Genomic DNA, 18,916 nt, shown 5'->3' with positions numbered 1-18,916 from the left:
CTGTGGTGGAGGTTATGCTGCCTGAAATATTGTTCAGCATGATCAATTCGGTGAAGGGTTACTGTTATTCTATGGAGGCATATTCATGGAGAGACACACAGACCTGTACAGGGTAAATATGACAATGATTGGCCTCATGTGTCAAGAGTATGCAGGCAGTTCCTCAAAGATGAAGGACTTGACACCAATGACTGGACTCCATGCTCCCCTGACCTAAACCCAATAGAACATTTCTAAGACATCATGTTTAGGTCCAGCTGACGCCACCAGGTATCACTTTAGACTGTCCGAGAGCTCAGTGATACCCTGGTCTGGATCTGGGAGGAGATAGTCAAGGATACCATCCGTCATCTCATAAGGTGCATGATGTTTTCAGGCATGTATACAAGAACATGTAGGCCAAACAACTAGGTTCCATTTTAAGTTATTGCAATAATATTTTAGCAAATTGGACTTGCATGTTCAACAATCATTTTAGTAATTAATAAAGTAAGCGAATAAATAAATAAATAGCAATTCTAGCCACTGATAGAAATAATATTCTATTAAGAAATATTTTTTTAGGGTATTTGTTTTTACCTTTGCTTTGTGTTTATTGTAGACATGTATATACTGTAAGCACAGAAAAAGGTTTGCTGACAGTCGTTCAATTCTCAAAAGAAACATTCAGCTAAATAAACACAAATCTAGCAGATTCCACAATAGTGGAGGAACTTATATATTGGCTGAAGATTTTTTTGTAAAATGTAATGATAGCTCAAGAGTTTTCTAGCAAGTCTGCACTTTAATATACTGTTAAACATGATAACTCTCATAACTTGTACTGATGGCACTTATAGCTGAGTTCCATATCCATTGGATAATGCTCACCTAAAAGAGTTAGTTATTCATTTCCTGTTAATAATATGACCCAGCACAAATGGCTAAAACAAACAAAGTGATACCACATTTGTAACAAATCAGTTCATTATGTGGTGTAAAACCCACTCAAATATCCATAATGGTATGTGTAAATGAAAAAAATGTGTTGTGATCTGCAAACAAAACAAAATTGCAAAGTAAAACTAATCAAACAGCTGTGGAACAAGGACAGACAAAAATCCCTCCTAAACCACAAGATGGCAAACACTGTAGTGATTACTATCAGCACACTGTCTACATAGATGGACGGACAGTTAGTTAATCCTGGAGGGTAATTATTTTACAATGTTACAAAAAAAAACTAGCAGTGTAAACATAATTAAAAGAGAATTCACCAAAATATAAAATAAATAAAATAGCAAGAGCACAAATACTAATAAAGTTTAATCAAAAATGTAGTGCAATACATAGCAGAATCAATTACTAACAACAAATTAACATTTAAAACAATAAATAGAGACAGTTTGTATGTAATAGGTTATTCAATAATAGTATCCAACAGTTTGTATATACACTGATTAATATGTGGATACACAGCTCTTCCATTTCTGCTATAATAACCTAATAATCTCCCCTATAAAGTGAAATGGTGCAAACCAATTTTATCTTGTCAAGCAACTCCATTTCCTTATTAGCATAATACTATGATCATGGCTTTTTCTAAAGGTGTTGGGTTGCCGCCATTTTGGTCAGGTAAATTATTGTTGCAACCCACCTCAACAGGCATTGCAGCTCTGATGTCACTGGAGTTTATAAAAACCCACTGAAGCAAACGCTGAGCTGCCATTTCCAGCTGTGGTATTTTGCCAATACTGCGATTGGAGGTGATCTCAGGAGAAATAGAACTCGCTAGCATGTTTACTTTTCTCCCTACTGGCCATTCCCGGAAGAGCTTGACAAACCTGGAAATCTTTCTGATATAAGAAGATCAGAACATTCATATTGCGATCGAAGTCGCTATCCAGGTGAAGGTGAAAACCCACAAATTTTTCCCAAAGACACAAATTTCCTCCTTGTTGTTTCAGTCGACTGCAATGATTAATCATATTTTCCCCGTTTTGGACAAAGGAGGAGAAGGTGAACGTTTAGAGTGTTTGCGGACGTGCAACACTTGCCACTCATAACATGATCCCTCAAATTGATTTTGTTTCCTACTTATGACATTTTTGGACTCTGATCTGGGCAGGGTGAGGTACATAGATAGAGGTGGTCTAGGATCACCATCAATTAATACAATGTATTAACTTGGTGCATGCAATATTGATTGAAGTTTATGCTGAACTGTCTGACTGCTGTTTGAATACTGTTGGACTCTGAAGCGCGGCTGCGCAGCACAGTTGAATCGCAGCATATTCACAGTGTTTTGACCAACTGAGTGCTGACTCAGTTGGAGTTAAAGTAGACTTTAAAGTAGACTGAGGCTACGAACTTAGCCTCATGTTCATCTTCATTGTCTCACCATTTATGGCCTTTGTGTTTTTCCACTGGGTTACCACCTCAGAGTTTTATTACCCTTTGTTTCAAGATTAGCCGCCTATCAGCTGTTAGTGGCCAAGGGCCCGGCTACTAGGTGCTTTGCCGTGTCCGAGATGGCCTCGCTATACCATTCTATCAGCTGACAGTCGCTATCGAGATGCATCCCAGAGCCAAAGACGGCTTCACCGTTTATTAATTCTGCTCCATTTTCCAAGTCAATCTAAATTGTTGGTTTATTGCCATTTTTGTCTATAAACTGCTGGTTTTTGTCTTCATCTACCCTCAGTGCATATCCTTGTTTTTGGTTATTAATGTACCCCTTTTATAGAATAATGCATGCTTGATTAGGTGAAAAGTTGTTGTACATGAATAGTTGATTGTAAGAGGGGCTAATGGTTTAATAAATTTTCACCTAGATAAAAAGACAGTGTTTGTGTTTATTTTGTGTAAGAGTGATATTCTATCAAAATAATGTTAGTATCCCCACCATTAAGTAAAACGGTTGATAACACAGTGACATTTAGTGTGGTTTTGGTTAATAATTATCAATTATTGACAATAAACTAATTGTAATTATTGAGTGCTGTGAGCCCAATAATCACAACACCAGAGTGAATCTCTGATCTCTATTCATGAGAAATGATTTTTGGTTAGAATGCATTACTTCTGAATTATGATTATTTAGTATAATTTTGATAAATATTTATAATCAATAATCATAAAATCTCTACAATGGCAATTACAGCTTTTTCCAAGGGGTGTTGCACATATATCTCGCCTACATACGAGAGACAGAGACAGATTAACTAAAGAGAAACTCACTAAATATAAATGAAAAGAATTTTAGACTGCTGCTTTTCCAATTACTTACAAATGCAAGCAATTACATATAACCGGTTTGTTCGAGACTAACACATTACTAGTAACTTCTCCCAGAGGTTGGTTAAAAAAAAACTGATGGGTGGATTTCTGCTGGTGAAAAGGTGATGATCCTATGTCAAAATATTTAAAACTGCCAACTCCATTTTGTTAAGGAGAAAATTTCTTTTTTGGCTGTCATTAAAAAGAGTGCTCACTACTCCGTTCATATATAATCAGAGAAAACTTTGCTTTATATCTTGATATCTCTCCAAAAGAAGCTATAGGAACATTATGTCTAAGAATCTTTGTAGTTTCAAAGATATTACTTTTTAAAACTGTGGCATGCAAGATGGCGCCGCAGATGGTCGCCTCGGCGTGTTGGTGCGCATTGTTTTGTTTTGTTTTTTGCTTTAAAACGGTCTTCTGTGATGGTACCCGGAGCTCTCTCACCAGAGAAGAACTCATGAACATCAGGGCTACTACACCAGAGGAGTTATTTCCAACTTTTCTGCCTACTGCTCTGGAATTTTTGGACATTCTGGTCAAAGGTGCGCTCACCTTTGTTCACGCGGTGAAACGCCGGAAGAGAGGGAAACGGGCTGGGGTGCTGGTACGACTTCGCCAGCGTGGACTACGAACACCGTTACCTGGAATACTTCTCTCTAACGTGCGCTCACTTCCCAACAAAATTGAGGAACTACAACTGCTGTAGGGGAAAAACAGGGACTTTTATTCATCAGCAGTTTTGTGCTTCACGGAGACGTGGCTGTGTGGATTAATACCAGACTCTGCGCTGCAGCTGGCAGGATTCCAGCTCTACAGAGCGGACAGAGACACGGAACTCTCCGGCAAAGCAAAAGGTGGAGGAATCTGTTTTTACCTCAACAGTGGTTGGTGCAACGACGTGACAGTGATTCAGCAGCACTGTTCTCCAGACCTGGAAGCCTTCATCATAAACTGTAAGCCTTTCTATTCCCCCCGTGAGTTCGCTTCGTTCATCCTGGTCGGTGTTTACATCCCGCCGCAAGCTAACGTGCAGGTCACACAGCGCATGCTCGCCGACCAGATACTGAGTGTGGAGCGGACCAACCCGGACTCCTTAGTAATCGTCGTTGGCGACTTTAACAAAGGTAATCTCACCCACGAACTCCCCAAATATAGACAGTTTATAAAATGTCCGACCAGAGAGGACAACATTCTGGATCACTGTTACACCACCATCAGAGACGCTTATCACGCCGTCCCACGTGCTGCACTGGGCCAATCCGACCACATCATGGTCCACCTGATTCCTGCATACAGGCAGAAACTAAAGCTCTGCAAACCTGTTGTGAGGACGACAAGGAAGTGGAGAAGTGAGGCTGTGGAGAATCTCCAGGCGTGTTTAGGTTGTACAGACTGGGATGTGTTCAGGACTACTACCAACAGTCTGGACGAGTACACAGAGGCTGTGACTTCCTACATCAGCTTCTGTGAGGACAGCTGTGTACCATCATGCACCAGGGTGAGTTACAACAACGACAAACCCTGGTTCACAGCTAAACTCAGAAGGTTAAGACTGGATAAGGAAAAGGCCTTCAGGAGTGGGGACATAGACATATACAGAGAGGCAAAGTACAAGTTTGGCAAGGCAGTGAAAGAGGCCAAACGACTGTACTCTGAGAAGCTCCAAAACCAGTTCTCAGCCAACGACTCTGCGTCTGTCTGGAAAGGGCTCAAGCAAATCACCAACTACAAGCCGAAAGCCCCCCACTCCATCAACGACCGACGCCTCGCCAACGACCTGAACGAGTTCTACTGCCGCTTTGAAAGACAAAGGGACAGTCCTGCAACCATCACCCACGACGCCCCCCAACAGCTGCAGCCACAATCCACCACCCCCGTCTCTCCAACCTCAAGAGGGGCCTTGGCACCTCCAACCCCCACCCTGAAGTTCCCCCCCACCAGCCCCCTACCCACGCCGAGGACGGCTCTTTCCATCCAGGAGAGGGACATCAACAAACTCTTCAGGAGACAGAACCCCCGGAAAGCTGCTGGTCCGGATTCTGTCTCACCAGCCAGCCTGAAGCACTGCGCTGATCAGCTGTCTCCAGTCTTCACAGACATTTTTAACACCTCACTGGAGACATGTCATGTGCCAGCCTGCTTCAAGTCCTCCACCATCGTCCCTGTCCCCAAGAAGCCAAGGACCACAGGGCTTAATGACTTCAGACCCGTCGCCCTGACCTCTGTGGTGATGAAGTCCTTTGAGCGCCTTGTGCTCTCACACCTAAAAGACATCACCGACCCCCTCCTGGACCCCCTGCAGTTTGCCTACAGAGCCAACAGGTCTGTAGATGATGCAGTCAACCTAGCCCTTCACTTCATCCTCCGGCACCTGGACTCCACAGGAACCTATGCCAGGATCCTGTTTGTGGATTTCAGCTCTGCCTTCAACACCATCGTCCCAGCTCTGCTCCAGGAGAAACTCTCCCAGCTGAGTGTGCCCGACTCCACCTGTAGGTGGATAACTGACTTCCTGTCTGACAGGAAGCAGCGCGTGAGGCTGAGGAAGCACGTCTCTGACTCCCTGACCATCAGCACCGGTTCCCCCCAAGGCTGTGTTCTCTCTCTTCTGCTCTTCTCCCTGTACACCAACAGCTGCACCTCCAGTCACCAGTCTGTCAAGCTTCTGAAGTTTGCGGACGACACCACCCTGATCGGACTCATTTCTGATGGTGACGAGTCCGCGTACAGATGGGAGGTGGACCATCTGTTGGACTGGTGCAGCCAGAACAACCTTGAGCTCAACGCTCTAAAGACAGTGGAGATGGTTGTGGACTTCAGGCAGAACCCAGCCCCACCTGCCCCCATCACCCTCTGTGACTCCACAATTGACACTGTGGAATCTTTCCGCTTCCTGGGAACCATCATCTCCCAGGATCTCAAGTGGGAGCCAAACATCAGCTCCCTCATCAAGAAAGCCCAGCAGAGGATGTTCTTCCTGCGGCAGCTGAAGAAATTCAACCTGCCAAAGACTATGATGGTGCACTTCTACACAGCCATCATTGAGTCCATCCTCACCTCCTCCATCACCATCTGGTACGCCGCTGCTACAGCCAAGGATAAGGGCAGGCTGCAGCATGTCATTTGGTCTGCTGAGAAGGTGATTGGCTGCAGTCTACTGTCGCTCCAGGAACTGTACACCTCCAGGACCCTGAAGCGGGCAGGGAAGATTCTGGCTGATCCCTCCCACCCCGGTCACAGACTCTTTGAGACTCTCCCCTCTGGCAGGAGGCTGCGGTCCATCCGGACCAAAACCTCACGCCACAAGAACAGTTTTTTCCCATCTGCCACCAGCCTTGTAAACAAAGCCCGGAAACCACACTGACACTACCCCCCCCCCCCCCCCCCCCTCTTTTTTTTTTTTTTTTTTTTTTTGCTGACAGGACACTTGTAACCTGTAACTCTATGCGTTACATTAACGCTCAGCTTGGACTCCTGCTTTACTTGCACTGCCATACTTGCACAATGATCACCTGCACTGTTGTATTGCTCTTGCATCTTATACTGCTCTATACTTACTCTCACTCACTTAAAACTGTGCACATATATTTATATTATATTGTAGATATGTTTATACTGTTTAATTTGTATTGTATTGCACCGACTACGCCAAAACAAATTCCTTGTATGTCCAAAAACGTACTTGGCAATAAAGCTTTTCTGATTCTGATTCTGATGCAGTCTGTACAAAGAAATTATGCTCTCTGTCAGTTCTAGTCTTTTGACCTATAAATAATTTGCTCTTTTACCATATTCCAAAATAATTTAAATCTAAACACAAGAGCACAAACCCACATATCAAAGGTTTTACAGTGTCATTATTAATCAAATAAAAGAAAAAAGTTTGTAAAAAATTAAAGGGCTCATTTCATCACCCTTTAGAGGTAAAAAAAACTCAAAAGTAAAAACATAAACAAATCAATCTCAACATGTCAATTGTTTTTCAAACCAAATAAGTAACTTTAAATCACAACAAGGCTGAGGGATGAAAGCACAACACAATTATGGCCAAAGCCACAAAGCATAGCCTATTTGACTATAAGTATATAGCTTTTCAGAAAAAAACAAATCCATTGTTTTATAAAATCAAATCAAAGCCCCATAGTGGGTCACACGTCTTTATACAAATAAAAAGGAAAAGTTGTAAAAATGATATGTCCTTTACGTACACCCCGAAAACCATAGATATAAACAATATATGTAAAGCTGTAAAATTTAAAAAGGGTGTGCTTTCTTTTTACTGTGGTTGTACATTAAAACCATTTAAGTATCCCATGCACATTTCCAGCTATGAATACTTAAAATAATAAATCACTCCAGAGACTCCTCCCGTCCTCATGCAAATCCTTTTCATAAAAGATTCACCAAATGGTTGACACAGTTACTTCCTCTTTGATGTCAGAAGGTGTGAAAGAAGGGTCACACTGACCATTTAAACAGAAGGCTATGAAGCCTGACTTGACACCCCAAATATCTCTAACAACATAAAAGAGTGAAATAGGAACGTGTATAGTGTGCAGTACAGTGTGTAACAGAGCTCCTGCTGCTAAGTGAAGGGAATGATCTGTGTCCTGATTGGGAGTGGACCCTTTGGGGAAATTCATGTTGGGGTTCACGGAGGGTGGGGGGCTCATGGTGTTGAGATTGGAATTCATTGGGGTTTGGGACTGTTTCGTCCTGGGATGGCTCTGGTTGACGCGCTCGTTTGGACCAGGTAGACCCCTCTTTTGTCCGAGGTCCCCTCTCCAGAAGAGGATGGGGGTCGCTGGGGGCTGGGGTCGGAGCAGGGGGTCAGGGTCTGGGCCGGAGGCATTCGTGTTTGGGCTGTGCCGGCACTAGTCTGGCTACTGCTGGGGCAGTCAGCCTGTCTCCACCCCGAAAGGGAGGGGACCACCTCCTGGGTCCGGTGGCTGGTTGCACCTCTGGGGTATTGGTACCTGGACCTGGGAGTATAGAGTATGTATGGGGAGTCTGAGTGAGTGTACAACGTCCATTGTTGTGTGCCTTTACATTGGGTGTGTGGGTGTGAATGTTTTGATGTGTAGGCATGAGGGTGGGAATGTGTGATTATGACTGTGTCCGCCTGTGTTTGTCAGGTTGGGTTTTGAGCTGCTCCCTCTCCTGGATCAGCATAGGCCTCCCATCAAATGTGGGGCCTATTTTCTCCCCACCACACTCCCTGCTAGTAACTGGTGTGTCTACCTGCTGGTGTATTGGTGGTTCTCGGTGTCTGGGGGTGGGTCCTTTGGAATGTGGTGGCACATACCAAATGACATGTACACACAACAGTATATATATCGTTTCCGTCTCCATGTCCATTGAAATTGGAACAATCCCCAAACAGTTTCTAATAAAGTTTTTTTTATATACATCAGCAATATAGTGTTAGCCGTAATGCTCCACTTGTGAAAGTAAATCTGTTGGGCTTCTTCTTGGTACTCAGACATCAATTCTGAGTTCTACTGTGCCAGACAGGACACATTAAAGAAAAAAAACAAAACAGAATGAAGTAAATTACAAGATGATTTAGGAGGATTCTTCACAAAGACACCAAAATAGATCAAGTACAGACTATATGTTCAACTGTTATTACCACTGTTTTAAAATATATTTTAATATCACAGGGTTTGTGGAAAAAATGTAGCCTTTAGAAATACGCCGTACTTATGGATAGCCAATTTTACCAAATCTAGGAACTGGCGAGTTTTTGCATTAACAAAGAATAAAACTGTAAGCCCATCCCTTATTAAGAACATTTATGTCTGCAAGTGTCAAGCTATATTAAAAATGCATCAATTCACCAAAGACTAAATTTGCTTTTGAAATTTTATGTGATCCCTCAACATTTGTCTACCAAAACAATCCAGTGTCTAAATGAACTTTTTTCTCACTAAAAATCAAGCTGCTTCTCTTGACTAAGCAATTTTGCTGCTACTGTGTCCAGCCTCCATTCAAAGCAAGAGTAAAAAGTGTTTTCTATGTTTGGAGATTAATATACATAAAGATGACTAATCCATTGGCACCATTTCAATCTGCATTTGGGGTCACTGTGGTCCAATAGAAAGAGTATTCACCTTGCAATATAAAAGTTGTGGGTTAAATTCCAGATTCCTCCTGCCACATGTCGATGTGCTCCTGGGTAAGCACATAATCCCAATTGCCTACTGTTCTGTGTGCTCAGTGTATAAGTGTGTGCACATTTGTGAGTGCGATTGGGAGTCCATGTGGCTTTAGTGTAAAGCACTTTGACTGGTCTAGTATGACCTGAAAAGCGCTTAATAACTTTGCTCAATTTACCATTTTAACATAGAAAAAACAGACAGGTTTATATTATTTCTAATGTATCCATTGTTTAGAGAAATGTAAAGCAAAACTATATAGACATATATGCAATACATTTTATATAATTTTTCTTCAGTAAGCATATAACTGACCTACAGTTGTTTCTTGGGAGAAGTTACTGAGACTATAAATGTTGCTGTTTGTAGTTGCATGTGGAATTATGTTGTCAAATTCCAAGCAGGAAATCTAAGTTTTAATCCAGTGGTATCATTTTAAATATCCAATATTGTTACACTACAGTTTCTTGTTGCTGATTTAGGTAGCCTTAGGCAAATTGATCCTGGGTTAGCATAATCAATTTTGGTTAAATATCCCTCCGTAACAAAAAACATGAGATGAAGAAAAATGCTAAGGTGATAGAAATTGGAGAACATCAAGTGAGTTGCAACATTTCTCACCTATTTTCTAACAATCAATATAATAACATTATAATAACATATTTAAATAGTGTAGCTGAGATGTAAAACCAATTAAACAAATTTGACGTATTGTCAGCTGCTATATTTTCGTATAACCAAGTTGTTCTAGCTGTAGCTCTTTTGATTAATATAGTAACTATACTGTGATAAAAATAAAAATATTCCTATTTAATAATAACAGAGTTAAAGTGGAATGTAGCTGTTTGTCCATTTTCTGCACTCACATTTGTGCTATTTATAGAGTCACAAGTGGCCAGGAAATAATTCCAACAGTCCTTAGAGCCAACATTGAAATAAGCAACCATAAGCACTAACTTCTAAACCCAATTCAGAATCACCAGTTTACCTAACACACACATTTTTGGGCTGTGGAAGGAACACTCTGAATGTTAAACAGATGTGGCAAGACAAGCCCTAAATGTATTGAGGCTTCCTTCACCTGCCTAATGAAGACATAATGCAAATGCGATGTAATGTTTGTGGTTACATTTTAAGCCCACACAAAACGGGCTGTTAAGACTCAATTTAAAGTTGTTTAACAGAGACCAACCGAAGTAGGGTCAACACTACTACTGAAGGCCTTAGGGGAAATGATTCTTGGCTCAAATGATTCAAAATGATTGGGGACAGTGAAGTTCATAAAGCTGACAAATGAGAAAAATTTGTTGCATTTGCTGAGGTTTTCACCTCACATCTGACAAGTCCTTGTCAGCACTCATCAACAAATGGCCAATTTCAGCACTCTGTGTCAAACATAACTCACATGTCCTGCAGAACTAAGGCTGCCATCATAGACGGAGAAAGCTGAGAACGTCTTTCTGCTTTTCCCACCTGAGGTTTAGGTTTCTTGGGCAGACTACTTTATTAGTTCTTATATATATGATATGTAAACCACCTAACAACAACAACACTTGTTCAACAATCTATTTTGCTAAACGAGCATTAACAGTAATCACATCGTTATCTCTCTACTACATCTTCCACTGAGCAAGCCATAACACCACAGGTAGCAGTCTGTATCACTCAAATCACAAAGCAATCAGCTACGCATTGCTGCTTACACAGATTCCTTGCAGTTTATTCTAACATTGTGTTCTTTAACAATTCAACATGCTTTATGAACATTTTCTTACATAAAGTGCACTGTGTTTGTATACACTACAGTCAAATCATAGATGTCAGTTTGTCCTTGAGAGGTTTACTGATAAATGGGAAGTGCATTAGCTGTTACTTTTGAGGGCTAACATGAGTTTATCAGACAAAAAGAAGTATTTAATTTACTGAACAAAAGTTACTGAAAATAAACCACTCCTATTTAAATACACAGTCAAGGCCAAACGTTTTGCACACTTTGAACATTCCCTCTGTTTTAAATATACATTCAAATGCTCTTCTCTTCAGCGTAAGATGGAGGATTTACAAATATAGAAAATATATACGAAAGCTTATTAAAGCTTTTGTTATGCAGTGAAAAGTGGACTTTATACATCCATGCACAACATCATGGTTCAATATGTTGCCCGGGGGCACTTCATTTTATGGCAGAGGGACACTGGGAGAAAAACCACACCTTTATGATTGCCCGACAACTATTCCTGTATTTCCACCCTGTGGCTTATAGAAAAGAACTGAAGTTAGGTGTGAAGTTTTCACAGTCGATAATTTGGAGCTATGTTATCTGCTAGTGTTGGTCGATTTTGTTTTATCAAGTCCAAAGTCAGAGCAGCTGTCTAGCAAGAATGTTCCCTCTGCTGAAAAGTAAAAAAATTATGCTGATTTCATTTTACAGCCGGGTTTCACATGCCCACAGTGCCAAAATTACAAATACCTGGCTTAATGACCAAAGCTTCACTGTGGTTAATTGGCCAGCAAATAGACCTGTCCTAAACCCTGCAAAAAATCTATAAGGTCTTGTCAAGAGAAAGACAAGAGACACCAGCCCCATAAATGCAGACAATTTGAAGGCCACTTGTAAAGCAAGCTTATCTTCCTTACTGTACTGCATTTATCCAGTAATTCATGCGAATACATACATGCATATACTGTACTGTGTACTACATGGACATACTTTTCCGTAGGGTGACAATTTCCATAATAAAATATTTTTTTATTGGTCATAAAATATTTGAATTTTCTGACAAACAAAATTTTGGTGTTTCTTTAGATGTCAGCCATGCAAATCGAAATACACCTAATATGTATCACTCAGTTAGTAATCTGCATATAAGTTTCAGTTTATCTTAAAAACAAATAAACAAATTAAGTTCTCAATTATTTTTCATTTATTTATTGAGTTTCACTTCTACATTTAATTTTCTTCCTAATGTTTATTGCAGTGCTTTATTATGATCTCCCAGTCAAGTTCACATCCCATTTTTCACCTCACCAAAGACTGGAATATAGTAAACAGGACATCTCCAAAATACTTTCTTTTAATCCAAACTATATTTCACACAGAATGATTCTGCTTTGGATAGCTCATTTTTGGGGGGTTTTGGTACAAATATAAACTTAGATATATAGACATAGCACATGCATGTTCCCTTCTCTTTTCTGATTTGTATGTAAACTTGATTGCATCATGGAGCGGGGTACAATAGCAGGCAAGAACTTGATTCTTAAAATCCCAGCAGGACGTATTCTGTAGGAGCAGGACAGACATAGCCATAATTAATTCACTGTGGAAACTGATCATGCAGCTGCCATTACTGCGGCCAGAGAGATGAGAATGAAACAGACTCTTGAGACCTATGACATATTCTCCCCCTTTAAATTATTCTAAAGCTTGACTGGAATCCCTAAGGTTATGTTCTTCTAAGATAAGTCAAACAATCCCTAATTATCCTCAGACTAAAAATACTTTTTTTGAATAATGACACACAATTATCTTGGATTATTTTTTAATTATCCCTTTTGTAAGAGAGTGTGGTTAAAAACTATGTTAACATGCATTATTTGGTTGATAATGTCAGGAGGGACTGATATTATGTGTGAGTGAAAGCTTCTACAGTTCAACCAGTTCTGAACTTCATGCAATGTTTCTGCATAAAACCTAGCAACATGCAGTGATGCTTGGAGAAAGATATTTTTAGCTAGCTCTGCTGTTTTGTGTATTTGATGGAGTTCTTGTTTTAATCATGCCCATCTCTTAATTACACTGCCATAACTTTGTTTCTACAAAAACTTGGGACTCAGTATTCAAATACAGGTAATATTCGGTAAAAAAAAAAAACTGCACTTAGAACATAATGTTCTGAAATGAGGGCTGTAAAGAGACACCAGCACTAGCGTCTCTTACAGTGAACATGCTTTTCATCAAAGAGCATATAGTTAAATTGCAATATTTCACTTGTAAATTTATAAAGCTGACATGACAAACAAAGCATGAAGATCTGTGCACCCTAACAAAGCATCGTCCACTGTGCTGAACCAAAGGGAGCTTTTGTTCTTTAAAAAGTATTAACAGCCTATTCATAAAGCTGTCAGATATAATTTCTTGCTAAAAGGATGTTTCTCCTTTAACAGGTGCTGCCGAATATTGCTCCAATCAACCAAATCAATCTTCTGCATTATTTGTTCATTTGTTTGTTTGTACTGATTAACTTGTTTTGAAAATGTAATCTTTAAATTATCTTACAAAAGTGTTTAGAGTTTTAAAATAAATTTGGGCTGAGGTCCTTGTCGCTCTCCCTCTTTATTGCAGTGCTATAATCTCTCACAAACAATTTGTAAAAATAATGTTTTGTACCAAAAAAGTCATTGTATTGTTAAAAAAAACACAATTTTTTTAACAAATAAATCCTATAAAGACGAACTTCTTTTTTTATTTTATTTTAACTTTCTAAAGTCTCTTAGAGAGGGTAGGTACTTTAACCAGTAATTCCTGGTGTATATACAGGTCCTTCTCAAAAAATTAGCATATTGTGATAAAGTTCATTATTTTCCATAATGTCATGATGAAAATTTAACATTCATATATTTTAGATTCATTGCACACTAACTGAAATATTTCAGGTCTTTTATTGTCTTAATACAGATGATTTTGGCATACAGCTCATGAAAACCCAAAATTCCTATCTCACATAATTAGCATATTCTTAAAAGGGTCTCTAAACGAGCTATGAACCTAATCTTCTGAATCAACGAGTTAACTCTAAACACCTGCAAAAGATTCCTGAGGCCTTTAAAACTCCCAGCCTGGTTCATCACTCAAAACCCCAATCATGGTTAAGACTGCCGACCTGACTGCTGTCCAGAAGGCCACTATTGACACCCTCAAGCAAGAGGGTAAGACACAGAAAGAAATTTCTGAACAAATAGGCTTTTCCCAGAGTGCTGTATCAAGGCACCTCAGTGGGAAGTCTGTGGGAAGGAAAACGTGTGGCAGAAAACGCTGCACAACGATAAGAGGTGACCGGACCTTGAGGAAGATTGTGGAGAAGGGCCGATTCCAGACCTTAGGGGACCTGCGGAAGCAGTGGACTGAGTCTGGAGTAGAAACATCCAGAGCCACCGTGCACAGGCGTGTGCAGGAAATGGGCTACAGGTGCCGCATTCTCCAGGTCAAGCCACTTTTGAACCAGAAACAGCGGCAGAAGCGCCTGACCTGGGCTACAGAGAAGCAGCACTGGACTGTTGCTCAGTGGTCCAAAGTACTTTTTTCGGATGAAAGCAAATTCTGCATGTCATTCGGAAATCAAGGTGCCAGAGTCTGGAGGAAGACTGGGGAGAAGGAAATGCCAAAATGCCAGAAGTCCAGTGTCAAGTACCCACAGTCAGTGATGGTCTGGGGTGCCGTGTCAGCTGCTGGTGTTGGTCCACTGTGTTTTATCAAGGGCAGGGTCAATGCAGCTAGTTATCAGGAGATTTTGGAGCACTTCATGCTTCCATCTGCTGAAAAGCTTTATGGAGATGAAGATTTTATTTTTCAGCATGACCTGGCACCTGCTCACAGTGCCAAAACCACTGGTAAATGGTTTACTGACCATGGTATCACTGTGCTCAATTGGCCTGCCAACTCTCCTGACCTGAACCCCATAGAGAATCTGTGGAATATTGTGAAGAGAACGTTGAGAGACTCAAGACCCAACACTCTGGATGAGCTAAAGGCCGCTATCGAAGCATCCTGGGCCTCCATAAGACCTCAGCAGTGCCACAGGCTGATTGCCTCCATGCCACGCCGCATTGAAGCAGTCATTTCTGCAAAAGGATTCCCGACCAAGTATTGAGTGCATAACTGTACATGATTATTTGAAGGTTGACGTTTTTTTGTATTAAAAACACTTTTCTTTTATTGGTCGGATGAAATATGCTAATTTTGTGAGATAGGAATTTTGGGTTTTCATGAGCTGTATGCCAAAATCATCCGTATTAAGACAATAAAAGACCTGAAATATTTCAGTTAGTGTGCAATGAATCTAAAATATATGAATGTTAAATTTTCATCATTACATTATAGAAAATAATGAACTTTATCACAATATGCTAATTTTTTGAGAAGGACCTGTATATGATGTGGAACAGCAGAACATTTCTCTCAGATATTCTACAAAATAGGAAAGACACTAGAACATACCATTCCAGGCAGGTGTGGCAGGGTGTGGAAGTTAGAGAGGCAGGGAGTCTCCAAATCTCCATAACAACCACTGGACAACATTTACTCGCCAACAGGTTATTTTGGAGAATTAATATATGGAAAAGCATGTTATAATACTTGTTTATAAACTGGAGGATCTGTGATTCTGTGGACCTGGTTTTCTTCTAAATGCCATTGGAACCTTGATAAAGTCCATGGCATCATCAGCTTTTTGAAATACCAGTACATTTTGAATAAGAATCTGGTCTCTGGTAAAAACCTTAAAATGGGCCCCCATCCAATTCTTCCATAAGATAATGATCTAAAACAAATGGGCAAATACACAGAAGCCAGCCACCTCAGTCCCCACATCTAAATCTTACAGAGAAGCTGTGCAGTGAGCTGCAGAGAAGAGAGCGCAAGACAGAACCCATGACTCTGGACGATCTAGAGATTGTTCAAACAAGAAATAGTCAGAAATCCCTCCCTCTGTGTGCTTCAACCTTGTAAAATGTTACATAAGAAGACTAAGTGCTATCCTATAGGCTAATATTAGTTATACAAAGTATTAACTTCAGAGGTGACAAGAATTGTGGCAGCACTGGTTTTATAAAAAACTTGTTTCTTTTTGTTGCTTTTTTTCCCCTTACAGAATAAACATACTAAAATTCAGGGTTAGATTTTCAACACTTTCAACGTAAGATTAGGTTGCTGAAATAAAAGATATACAGATCCTGAGAAGTAGTTCCAATATGTGTTAAGGGACCATGTTCTAAGATATATCATTTTATATTAGAGAAACAAATATCAGAATTCACATCAGTTCAATTTTTAACATACTGGTATCTGTCTAATAAGCAAAACTGGGCCGACATTAGTAACCGATGTTTGTTTCCATCTGGTTGCCATTTATGCATGTGTCTGTGGAAGTGGAGGGGGTTGGCTTTATGGTATTTGTTTGGGCATCTGACAGTGATAGTGATGTAGAGCAGGATCATGGCATGTTTAACTGAAGCAAAGGAGCAATGTCAGCAATGTGGTCATTTTTCACAGGTCTGAAAGTTTGTTATTATATTAGCCAGCTAAACCACAAGCAATATTAATATCGGATATCGATATCGGCATCAGATTTTCTGACTGGTGCATCCTTAATTATAATTCTAGGGATTTGAGAGTAATTTAATATAATCTGCCCCCCAAATAAATTATGAATGGCAGGTTGAAAGCTGTTAGATCAATCTCAAACAGATTACCTAAAGGAAAGAAATGAGTGAAGAGGATTCAATGAGAACTCTCCACTCGCTGAAATTCAAGATGGAAATCAAAGCTTTGTATTTGTAGGCGCTTTGTGACCTACACTGGCCAAATTATAGAGTGGCTGAAGCGCGGCGTGGAGCTCACTGATCTCCGACCAAAGAGTTGGGCTTCATCCTTGGCCAAGGAGGAGGTAATCATCAATGCTCTTGGTAATGCTAGATCTTTAGCTAGCAGGACCTTTAATCCTGAATGACATTTTTTACTTCACCAGAGGTGGATTTTATGTCCCTGGCCCATGGTTTCAAGCCAGTGACTTAACTCTGTTTTCAGAACTTCTTCCAGACTGTGGATTCTTCAACACCTCTTGGACCTCAGGTATATGTGTCACAGTCACGTTCAGGCAGATTATAGCGAATTAAAAGGGTTCTCAGAGGACATGTAGAGTACATCCGTTCACCTCTTCTGTGCCGCACAAAGACACGGTGGTTGGAACCAAAGATCTCAAACTTGGACTCATCAGACCAAAGCACAGATTTCCACTGGTCTAATGTCCATTCCTTGTGTTCCTTAGCCCAAACAAGTCTCTTTTGCTTGTTACCTGTCCTCACCAGTGGTTTCCTAGCAGCTATTTTACCATGAAGGCCTGATTCACACAGTCTCCTCTTAACAGTTGTTCTAGAGATGTGTCTGCTGCTAGAACTCTGTGTGGCATTGACCTGTTCTCTAATCTGAGCTGCTGTTAACCTGCAATTTCTGAGGCTGGTGACTTGGATGAACTTATCGTCCACAGCAGAGGTGACTCTTGGTCTTCCTTTCCTGGGGCAGTCCTCATGTGAGCCAGTTTCTTTGTAGCGCTTGATGGTTTTTCCGACTGCACTTGGGGACACTTTCAAAGTTTTCCCAATTGTACGAACTGACTGACCTTCATTTCTTAAAGTAATGATAGCCACTCGTTTTTCTTTACTGAGCTGCTTTTTCTTGCCAGAGAACAAATTCTAACAGTTAATCCAGTAGAACTATCAGCTGTGTACTGTATCCACGTCCTGCACAACACAACTGATGGTCCCAACCCCATTTATAAGGCTTGAAATCCCACTTATTAAACCTGACAGGGCACACCTGTGAAGTGAAAACCATTTCAGTTGACTACCTCTTGAAGCTCATCAACAGAATGCCAAGAGTGTGTGGAGCAGTAATCAAAGCAAAAGGTGGCTACTTTGAAGAACCTAGAATATGAGACATATTTTCAGTTGTTTCACACTTTTTTGTTCAGTATATAATTCCACATGTGTTAATTTATAGTTTTGATGCCTTAAGTGTGAAGCTACAATATTAATAGTCATGAAAATAAAGACAACTCTTTGAATGAGAAGGTGTGTCCAAACTTTTGGTCTGTACTGTATATACCCAGTTATATAGCATTTTGAATGTACAATTACTTTAATTGTGGCATGATAATAACTGAAAATAATCATATTTATGATGATCATAAACCAGATTTTGAAAGAAAAAAGTTTATATAACATGTACCTCCATTAATATGTCCAACTATAAAGCCCTGCAGAATAAAAACTCAGATTTATGTTATTTCTCTTTTGCATGTTCACATTTCTTAAAAACTGCAGAAAGATTATTACAAAAACTTCAAAAGTTACTAAGAAGTCAGGCTTTAAATGGGTTAAGATTTCAGGTGTAAATATGTGGAATGGGGAGTTGTTTGCGCATCTATCAACACATCAAAATGGCACCTGGAGGTGCATGTGACGAACTGTAGTGCTGTCATAAGCTGTCCAGTCTCTGTCTCTATATCTATGGGGGTGATGGCATCACATGGCATGAGAAAATGGTATTATTTAAACACCACATTATGTCTTGTCAAAGTGTAGTCTGTCTTGTGAAGCAGTTCCCAGCTGCTGTCAGCTTGAGTAAATAAGTGTAAGTAATTCATACACAACATGTAAAAGGCTTGGAAGCAAGTTCCGTTGTAATTTTCGTTTTACTGACTTTTAGTATGACAACA

Source organism: Girardinichthys multiradiatus, chromosome 7 (assembly GCF_021462225.1).
Source record: "Girardinichthys multiradiatus isolate DD_20200921_A chromosome 7, DD_fGirMul_XY1, whole genome shotgun sequence".
Taxonomy (NCBI): domain Eukaryota; kingdom Metazoa; phylum Chordata; class Actinopteri; order Cyprinodontiformes; family Goodeidae; genus Girardinichthys; species Girardinichthys multiradiatus.
This window is presented reverse-complemented; position numbering follows the sequence as displayed.